This window comes from Fukomys damarensis, unplaced genomic scaffold (genome assembly GCF_012274545.1).
Source record: "Fukomys damarensis isolate Sample0158 unplaced genomic scaffold, DMR_v1.0_HiC HiC_scaffold_15, whole genome shotgun sequence".
Taxonomy (NCBI): domain Eukaryota; kingdom Metazoa; phylum Chordata; class Mammalia; order Rodentia; family Bathyergidae; genus Fukomys; species Fukomys damarensis.
The window spans coordinates 32,428,629-32,440,107 of record NW_022900927.1 but is presented as its reverse complement, the minus strand read 5'-3'; the positions used below and the strand labels follow the sequence as shown (position 1 = coordinate 32,440,107).

The window sequence follows — 11,479 nt, the reverse complement described above, 5'->3', positions numbered from 1 at the left end:
TATATATAAAACTATTATAACTGTAATGGTTTATTTTGGTTGACAACTTGACTGGACTGAAAGGCACCTAGGAAATTACTCAAGCACATGTCTGGTTGTGTTTATGGGACTGCTTCCAGTTCTGCAGTTGTCATCATCCCCGGACATCCGACTCCGGATTCGTCAGCCTTTAACATGCATTCATACCAGCAAGTCTCCAGAGAACTTCCGGACCTGCGACCTCAGTCTGGGGTGCCATCGTTGGTCCCTCTTGTCCTGAGGCTTCTGCTGCTTGGACTGAGCAGCTACTGGTTTCCCTGACTCTCCAGCCTGCAGATGGTTATAAGGGAACAGCCAACCTCTGTTCATGTCAGCCTAATAAATCTCCCTTTATAAATATCTACATATCCCCGTGATTTCTGTGGAGAACTGTGATACACAGACAGTCTCATTATTAAAAATGCAAATCTCTACAAAACATTTTTTCACTCAATATCTCTGTGCAAGACTAATTTTTCTGAAATATCATTTTCAATATATAATTCTTACAGCCCAAACCTTTCAATAGTTCTTAATGGCCAACAGAAAAAATTAAACACCTCCCTTGATGTTAGATATTCAACCTTCCGTTTCAATCATTTTCGTTGCTGCTGCACAACATAGGGCATACTGTGCCATCCACCTAGAAATCTCACACCGTGCTGTATGTATTTTCATCTCTACAGTCTTGGGTCACACTGTTCTTGAACTGATGGACACCCATTCATTCCCTCTACCAACTTATTCCTTTATTGACTGCACACATATTTATGATGCGCCTGCTCAATACTGGAAATTTTAATAGGTTCTGAGGATCTAGAGACCAAGGCAAATATAGGTCCCACTTGAAGGAGTTTCTGACTCCATATTTGAGAAGTGCTATACAAGAGTGAAAGTCATTATGTAACAGCACCAGTTGCCAAACATAGCAGATCATAGAAGGCTTCCCTTAGGAAGTGATTTTTCATGTGAAATGTAAAAACCAAGCTGGTTTAGCCAGGCAATGGAGCATTCTATGCAGGAAGAATCTCATGGAAAGCCCTGATGTATGTCCCAGTCCACCCTGCAAATCTCAGCTCCATTTGCAATGTCTCATAAAATTTTATCTGACCTCTGGCAATCTACCTATCCTTCTGAACTCACTGACACTGATTCTGCGTCACATTCCTAAAACTCTTAGTCTTAATTGATCTTATGACCACACAACCTTGTACAATTTGTATTCTCACCTGGGTATGTCAGGACAGAACCATACTTTAGCTGTCTTACAATCTCCATAAGCATCTAGAAGAAGTTCAATAAATATTAATTAAATGCAAATATGCATAAATGAATAGACTAGTTAATAGATGGTCTTGGTCAATTAAGTTTGCATGTGTCGCCATTCAGTGAACTTCAATAGAGGTCATTGCAGCAGTAGAAAAGATACTTTATTATTGACTTTTGTAAAAGATTCACTGGCTATTCATCTTATTAAATAGACCCTAATTCCCAAATCCCCCAAAGAAATGTGAATCTGGATGAGTGGGCAAAAATAGCTGGTTTTATTCATTCATGATTCCATAAAAAGACCCTTTCTACCTAATAGGTGTTAGATTATATAAACTGTTCTCAAGAAAATCTCAAAATGAAACATGCTGAATTCTGTTGGAGATAAACTATTCTCAGAGAAAGACAAACCAGCTTGACTGTCTTTCAGGCAGAATTCGTCAGTAGGAACCCATAGGCCAGTAGACTCCCCCAAAAGCTAACCTTCTCCACCAGCCAAAATATAGACTTAATGTCATATGCCTGTTTGCAACAGATTCTCCTTGTTTTTCTCCCATATTTACCAACATCTCCTCTCCCATGACCTTCTGCCTCCTCCTCCTCCTTAATTTTTTCACCCTCTTACATGCAGTCTGTCATCTTCATGTCATCTCTTTTTTTAATCCTTATTAAAGTTTATTGGTACATTTTAGGTATACAATACAGTTACATTCATCATTGGGATCTTGTAGCTTTACACGATGTATCTCGGTTCTTATTTTTCCCCATTCCCCAGCTCTCCCTTCACCCCCTCCACCCTTCCCTGTTTACAAAGACATTGTTTCCATGTTTTCCCTTTTCACATATTTTTTTTCTTTTCACTCTTTATCTTTCCCCTACCCCTCCCACTTCCTCTATTCTTGTAGGCCTTTTCTTCCTATTACACAATATCAGTAATACATTTTGATCTTTATTAACACTTTTAGCTCTTCACACCAGAGAAACTATTCAGTATTTACACATGTGTGACTTATTAATTTCACTTGAGCATGGCCTCAATGTGCATTCACCTACCTATAAATATCTCTAGTTTCTCATTCTTTATGGCTGAGTAGCATTCCATTTTATTTTAAAAAATCTTCTTTATCCAGTCTCCAGTTGATGGGCAATTGCACTGTTTCCAAATTTTAGCTATTAAAACTGTGCTGCTATAAACATGGGTGAACATATATCACTGTGGTATGATTCTTTTAATTCTTTTGGGAAGATACCCAGCAGAGGAATGGCTGGGTCAAATGGGACTTCTAATCCTACTTGTTTGAGGTATCTCCATATTGATTTCCACAGTGGTTGCACCAGTCTGCACTCCCACCAACAGTGAAGAAGGGTTCCAATCTCCCCACAACCCCACCAGCACTTATTATCAGTTGATTTATTAATAGCAGCCATTCTTTCTGGGGTGAGATGGAATTATGAACATTTCAAAATGGAAAATAATTTCTGTTGTATACAGCAGAAATAATCTCACTGAGTTTTTAGAACATACATTGGAAAGCTGGCTACACGAGGGAAAAATCCACAACTATCAGGAGACAGCACAGGAGAAACCAAGTTGACATTCAGATCCTATTCTCCAAGTTTCCCATTCTCTGGATGTTAGACAAAGTACCAGAAGAAGGAGCATATTGCTCAGGAGAGGTCTGAAATGACTTTTTTCTATAGGTGCCAAACCAGAAGATACTCAACCAAGCTTGACACGAACAATGGCTCAAGGATAAATTGGAGTTTAGTTGTGTTTCATAAATATTTTTGAGCACCTGGTAAGTTGGATGCTTTATACTAGACACTAGAAATCCAACAATAAATAAAATACTGTCCTTGATGGAAGATCTAGTGGGGGATTCAGAGACCTCAACATGTGCTTATTGCACAAGGCTCTATGTACAGTGAGCGGGAATGACACTCCCTCACCCAGCTCAGGACAGGGTGGGCAGCACAGGTGGTCTACAGCAGTGGTGCTGAATCTATGACACATGTATTATTGTGGTTTTCTTTTAAGACAAGAAATATTAGTTTGAGTAGTTTTTTCTACACTAAAACCTCCGCATTCAGGTTTAATTGCAGTGTTGGCCCTTTGCAATAAATAAGTGGGTTTTGGGTTGTACTTTGGGCACTCGTCTCAAAGGATCACCATCAGTGGTCTAGGGGATTAAAAATGATTTTGAAATGGTAGAGCTAATGTTACAATTATAGATAATGTCACATAGCAACATAAAAAGTTTCAAATAAAAAGAGGTCACTGTATTTCTGGGAAATAGTTGCTTAATTTCTGGCACGATGGATCAAACAGAGATTCAATGCCCCAATTGAAGCCAAAGCAATATGAGATTTAATTATTTTAATCATTTAAAATTGGCAATGCATACAGCTTTCTGTTTAGAACCTAAAATTTGACTGGAGATTTTGGAATTGTTTAGAGCAAGTTTTATCATCCTCAGCACTACTATCATTTTGGACTGGATAATTATTTGTTTGAGGGCTGTCCTGTAAATTGTTTTTTGTTGTTGTTTTTGTTTTTTTGGTACCGGGGATTGAACTCGGGTCCTTGCGCTTGCAAGGCAGGCCACCGAACCGCTGAGGTAAATCCTGGGCAGTCCTGTGAATTGTTAAATGTTCAGCCTCTGTGCATTAATGCCAGTAGAATGCCTTAACTGGGACAAGCCAATGTGTCTTAAAATTGCTAAATGTCTCTTGAAGGGCAAACTCAACCCCAGATAATAACCACAAGTTAGGATATTTGTAGAAATGAACACAATGATGTCTTTTTTCTTTCAGTTCTTATCTGAGGCCCTATGTAATAACTCAAACCCAGAGACTTGTCATCATTATTGTAAGTAAGCCTTTCCATAGGTAATTCCTTTTGAGACATAATGACAACTGTGCCAGAAACTTTTAATCCTATCCTCCTTGGAATTTTACTTTTCTTGCTCAAACTGAAAAAAATACCCCATTTCCAGCTAGATTTTCAGAATAAACCATTTCCAGTTCTTGTTAATGAGCTACAACCAGAATTAATGTGCACAATTTCCAAGACTGCTCTTAAAGGAGTAGAATATTCCGTCCTTTGTTCATTCATTTTTCCCCCTGCCCTTTGATATGAATTTAATTTCTGGAGCTCTGCAGCCACGCTTGGTTATAAGGTGAGAGGAATTGAAGCCACAAATATCATCATAACAGAAAAGCTGACAATGTAATTAAGCATTAACCACTCTGATTTGCTTTCTACTGACTATTCTGTGAGATTCTGCTTTTTCATTGTTACCATCAGCTCCCATTTTCATCGGATGCACTTGTGGTGGTACAGCCTAGTGAATATAATTGCCAAAGTAGATACATACAGTGGACCCTCAAGTTATGACCAGCCTGACATACAAATGACTTGGGCTAATTAGGTTAATGGAAGGTTCATCTGCCTCTTGTCCTCTGCAGTGTATGCCTAGGTAAACAATCAGATCTCAGCTGTATTGACTTAGTTACAACCAGCCCTCAGGAACCAATGCTTGTTTGTTAAGCCACTAAATTTTGGGTGCTGTGCTACATAACATTATGCTGGCAATAATCAAAACAAGAAATGTTCCAAATCTATTAGTACACATAGAGCTGCCTCATTTATAAGAATAACTATTAAAGCATGGCACTGTATGGGCCAACTTTTTTTTTTCAGCTTTAATTGAGTTTATTGGTACATTTTAGGGATACAGTACAGTTACATTCATTGTTGGGATCTTGTACTACTACTATTTATTTCAATTGCCACTATTATCAATGCTGTGAAGAATATCTCCCTACATATGTCATTGAACACACACATGGATCTAAATAACAACTTGCTGCAAGAGGAATTCTTGGATCTAAGTGTATGTGCAATGGTAATTCTAAAAAATATGGGCAATTCAACTCTGTAAGGAATATATCCATTTGTACTCTTATGAGCAATTTATGAGTGCCTGTTTCCACTCATCTTTATGTTATCATTTTTTGGCCAATATAGTATATAAAAATGTAAATTACTACATTGTCATTTCCATCCCTCTTATTATGTGGCCCTAGGATGAAATCACCACCCCTTCAGGATTTTTCTGCACAGAATATAGCTCACATTTAGTGACCTGGCACAGAGAACTCCTGGCCTCACACCATTTTCCTAGTAGTTCTACATTATCAATACTCTTCCTTAGCCAGTAGTTTCTCCACTAAATTTGACCATGTTATGACTAATCTAAAAATAGGTAAATGAGAAAGCATTCTACATATTTTCAAAGAAATGAAGTATGCTTAATATCATTCATTGTTAATGGAAATGTTGGAGGATAGCTGGAAAAGCTGAAAATGAAACTCTTTCAAAAAGAGAGATAAAGATGGCACAAATAGTGTTTCTGAAATCTCTTTGATTTCTACTATATTTAATAATTCTGACCTCTCAAGGGATTGTATGTTAACTACAATTTCCTTTTAAATACTTCATCATAGATAGTGTGATAAAGTTCTGAACAGTACTTTTCACCTTGGGGCTTGTCAGCTGTCCCAAATGGGTCAACATTCTCACAGGGCTAAGAGCTAAATTTCTCAAGTCATTAAATAATGGAAGTCCGGGTGTGGTGGCAGAGCCTGCAATCCCAGCACTTGGGAGGCTGAGGCAAGAGGATTGCTGTGAGTTCGAGACCAGCCTGGGCTACATAGTGAGTTCCAGGTCAGTCCCAACTATATAGTGAGACCCTGTCTCAAAAAACCAAACCAAAACAACAACAACAACAACAAAAAAAAACAAAACAAGATAATAGTGAAAGTACTAGATATATACAAAAGGGGCTGCAGTTACATACAGGAGAAGGATATAATTCTTAGAGGTAGAGTTTTATATCTTTATATACCCATAATACTAAAAGAAAACATGTATTCAGAATATTTACATAATTATCCAATGTGCTGTACAATTTTAAATTGTAAAAGGAGAAAAATAAAAGTTCATTTATGGGTAAGTTTAAGTAATTTGACCTTAACACAAGAGTAAAATTATAGTGTTGGAAGCAGCTCTAATTTTGCCATAGATTCTCAGCTTTATTATTTGACACTCAAAGGACAATTAGCCTAGATAGCAGTTTCTGATACTTAAGCATTTTTCTCTTGTACATCTAACCAAATTGCACTTGGAATAATAGCTCTCTCTGAAGTCAATAGGTCTGTAGAAAAAAAGGGTGTGTGTGTGCCTGAATGGAATTGAGATGGAGTCCCACTAAGGACAAAGTACAGAAGTCTAATGCAGCCTTTTATCTTCACCATTAAATGGGTCTGCAAATAAGTGGCTGGAGAAACAACCTTCTAGTAACCGATATGATTTCCTGGATGACTCAAGAAAACAGTGTTTTTAAGCTCTGAGTTGAAATCCTTAAATAAAGCACTAAATTGAAAAGACATATTTAAATTCAGCTGTTCATTGTCTTTTCAATTCTATCACATTCCCACTTAATGCGGATTTTTTTCTTTCACACATAATAAGCCTTAGTTTGTGGAAAAGAGACTGGCAGTAGAGACAACTGAGCCATTCAGGGTTTGTAGTGGTCTCATCAGATAATCACAAAACATTGGTGCCACTGAGAGCACAGTCTGTAGCAGAAAAAAGAAAACATAATGACATGGCCACATGCTCAGCAGCCAGTCCTCTGCTGAGATCCTGCCACTATCATTTTGACCAATTCACTCAAACAATTGTTTTCTTCTTTTCCAAATCAACCAATTATTTGACTGAATTGGGAAACAAGTGGTTGTTTTGACTTCGGGCTCTAGCCCACATCTAAATTAAAGTTTGCCAAGCTAAGTTCAATTCACTGCTCAATTGAGATTCACTTTGAGATACAAAGCAGCTACAAATTATGGTCTGAAGTCAGTCCATCAGTCAGTGTCAACTTATTTTGTGCTCTTAGAAATATACCAGAGTCCAGTGTGGTTTTATTTTTCCCTTGTTTTTCTTATCACCTTTTTATTATGATGATATATTATCCTAAAAGCAATTGGTTCTGATTCATTTCTTTTTCTTCACATTGTCCAGAGGCATTTCCAGCAGTGTTCATATCCCTGCACCATTTGAGGTGACACATTGTCTTCTACTTCTGTCCATGAACTAAACTCTTCAGTGACACATGGCAAGGTGGGAAACTTAAGCTTGTTCCACTTTCCCACAATAGACCCAAAACGCACAGACCCTTCACTCTCATTTTTCTGTCTACCATAAAAATATAAGGTAGGCAAAGTTACCCAGGTTTCTAGAAAACAGTTGGCGCAGAGGTATCATGTTGATTGACATGCAGAATGTTTGATTGACAGTAGTGGGTTGTCTATGTCCAGACAGTGGACAGAAAGCAGCAGTTGCCAAACAATGCCCGACAGGTACGTGTTCTCCCTCTCTATTCCAAGGTATGGTCAAGCCCTATGAACTAGTGGAATGTGTTCTTCAGAAGAAGTAGTAAACAGGAAATTTTTAATACTTTTATTGACACCTAGGACTCAACAGTCTTTCCACCTTCAGGGTTAGAGGACACTTCTCCACAACATGGTTCTTGTAGCCTGTATGTGAGAAGTTCCATAAAAGGGACCTTAATCAATGCTTTACAACAGTAAGAGGTCTATAGTCAATTGGCCAAGTCAGAGGGGCACAGAGACCAGAGCATAGATTTCAAGTCTGTCCCACTCATTCCAGTTAGTGGTTCTTGTGCCATGCTAAGCACTTGGAAACCATGAGGATGAGGGTATGGAATTTCTGAGATTATGAAAAGCTAAAGCATGACCTCAGTCTCTTGGAGGTAGTGCACCATTGGCTGCCAATTACACTTCCCTCCAGCAAGCCATAGCAATTGCTGATCCTGGAAAACTTGTCACTATGAGTGGGTCTCCAGCATTTCTCATGGGTGTCATTCATCCTTTTACATGTGATCTCCTTCCAAGAAAGGAGCTCAGCAAACCCACTCTGTTTATACAGGTGTGTTTCTTTTATGGCAGTGTTTTTCTTATGCTGCTAGTCACATAAAAGCAAATTTTCACACATACATGTGCACACACATTTGCAGTGGGTTATGTATTCTCTTTGGCTGTGGGTCTGAATGTTTGAATTACTTCCTCTGCACCACTGGTGTAAAGTATGAGAGAAAGAGGCCATTTAGTGACCTGGGTACTCCCACATAGTAACTAGATCTTCATTTGTTACAAGGTATATAATTTGCCCTATCTTTCGGAGTTTTAAGAAGGATCAAATAAAGAAATGCTAATGAAATTTCTTTGTAAAATACACCTGGCTGTGTAAATTTTTTATTATTGCTATCATTTTGTAAAGCTGGTCACTCCACTGCAAGGATCTGATTATATTCTCAGAGGATCTGATTGTCACTATGACACCTGACCAAGGAATAATAACATAATTCCATGTAATTCTCACTTGTCGAAGACCCTCTTCATCTTCAGTAGAATGCTGCTTATTTTCCTGGCATCAGGCATTAACACAGCCAAACACAAGAGAAAAAAAATCTATGGGGCCACTTTCCACAGTCAAGAAAACATCATGAATAAAAAAGATGCAACTTGCCTGTTCCTGTGTACTGAGCCAAAGAAGCTTAAGTCCCAGTAGGGTGTGATTATTAAGGAGGGAAAGACATCCCACAAGACAGTGAATTTCTGGCAATGAACCACACCATCCTTCTAACAGTCTCTTCCTCTTACTGTATCCTTTAATCAACTGTAGCTTTGTAGGTAAGATCAGATCTCACATGTGTGCTTCCTTTCACTCTACAACAAAACTGTCACTATCCTCCAGGCACTTAGTATAACTCCTTTCCAGAAATCTTTTCTCCCTTCTCACTTCTCCTGCATCTGTATTATACAGCATATCTTTCATAATTGGCCTCAATATTTTCAATGTCTCAGCACATTCTGATGCCACTATCCTCTTATCAGCAAATTCGTGACAAAGTTTCCCACCAATCCTAAAGTGTTCTAGCTTCAATTTACTGCTCAAGTTCATTGCATTGAGTTAATTTTCAGACTGTTTATTTTCTTTTCCAGCATATATGAGGCTGGAGAAATTAGCTGTGAAAAAAACCTTCACAGATCTGTCAGGCAAACTCCCCAACCAATCAGGATATAGATAATGCCACAATGGATCTTTGCTAAGATTTTACCATCAAAAGTTTAAAGACTTTAGACTAAGCTTCAATGAGCAAAATGTCTGGTTTCAAAGATGTGCCTCCCTCAGGCAAGGAGCTGGCCCCTAATACTAACTGTATTAGTCAGCTTGTGCTGCTATAAAAAATAATAAGACCGGCAGCTTAAATAATGGGTACTTATTGTCTTACAGTTCTGCAGTCTAAGATCCACGGTCAAGATGAGAGATAACTAGGCTCTGAGGAGGGCTCTCTTCCTCACTTGCAGTAAGATGCTTTCACACTGTGAAAGCTCTCTACTGTCTCTTCTTTTATGGGCACTGATTCCATTCCAAGGGCCCCACCACCTTCATAATCTTGTCTAACCCTAATATTTTCCTAAAGTCCCTATCTTAAAGTTCTGACAAATAAATTGAAGGGGAGGGGTACCCAATTCCACCCCTAGCTCCATCTGAAAAGCAGTGTGGGGAAATTCCCAAGACAGAAAAAGGGTTTCCCATATAAAACTAAGAACAGTACATGGCACATAGTGAATGAATTTTAAAACAGACAAAAGACTACCTTTCTCTTTAGAAGTGTCCTTGCAATACCATACTGTCACCTAGAGAGGTGTCAGTATCCATTTGTTAAGCAAATGAATCATTATTTAGTTATGTATATATATATTTATTGACGGTTTTTTGCAGTGCTGAGAATTTAACCCAGGGCCTCAAGTGCTGGGCAAGTGCTGAGCCCCTGAGCCACATCCCCAGTCCCAAATGAATCACTGTGGAATAAATATTTAGTACCTCCTTGTGCTCGTGTTGGAGATGAACCCTGAGCTTCATTTCTTTAGCTGGTTGAGTGATCTCTCTGCCTGATGCCAAGCTTCTTTATTGCCCCCTCTCCGCCTGCCATGGGCTCTAACTTCCACTGTAGAGCCCTTGGTAGTTGCCTGCCCCTGCAAGGAAAGAAGACTGAGCACTGGGAGAGGTTTGGTTGAGTCAGGGCCGGGTTCTTGACTCAGAGCAGCCATTTAATATTTTTATGAAACCGGGAAAATCACTGAATTTCTCTGATGATCTTATACCCTCTGGGTAGGCAAACATCTTCAGGGGACAAAACTGTGGGTTGAATTCAATGATTTTAAGCAAAGTTACATTTTGCCAGTTTAGCATAGCATCTCAATAAATATCTACTCTAATAATGGTAATTTCCATTTTCTATAAATCCTGTTCCTTCTCGGGGAATCATCTTCCTACAGTGGTGTTCAGTCTTGACAACGCAGTCAACCCAGGAGCTCTTCCCTCTGGAAGGAATCCCTGAGGTTTTCTCCCAGATCCTACTTCTCATTACCTCAGTGCAGCCAGAGGGCTGGCCTGAGGATGAGATCTGACTTGGCTCAACAGAGTGACAATGAGGTGGGAGAAACTGCTGACTTTCCTTCAGTCCAGCAGTGGTACTTTAGCAACAGGTTATTGTTGTGCTTCCCGGACTGATTCTCTGGTCTTCCTTTCAACTGTGTGAGTCCCCAGTATCCTTCTAACACATTCCCTTTCTGACTAAGTTGGCAAGAGTTAGATCTTCTAGTTTGTAACCACAAAATGCTACTTGGAGCATGTTTTTTAAATCTAGTCCTTCCAGTGACACATCCAAACAGAAGTGTCCTATCCTACTCATTACTAACCTCACATGTGCATGGTTTGGCACCAGGAGGCTCACTTCCCTTTGCTAGGTCCTTTTCGGATTGATATATAGTTTTCCCTGTCTCTTTAGGGCATTGGTTCCAGGGAACTTCCTCCCTCCAGCACCCACTAGTGGTTACCAAAATCTGCAGATGGTGAAGTCCCTTTTACAAAATGGGTTATTTGCATATCACCTATGTACAACCTCCCAAATACTTTAAAATGAGTCTATATTACTTATAATACTTAATACAATGTAAATGCTATATGAATCATTTTTACTATACTGTGTATGTGTCCAGTATAGACAGAAATTTTTTTTTTTTTTTTTTTTTTTAGGAA

General features: G+C 38.8%; 1 pseudogene; it reads left to right on the top strand.

Annotated features, from left to right (window-relative positions):
* The window catches only part of LOC104876281, a 33,670-nt pseudogene extending 33,370 nt beyond the window's left edge, over positions 1 to 300 (top strand).
* The last annotated feature ends 11,179 nt before the right edge of the window (positions 301 to 11,479 follow it).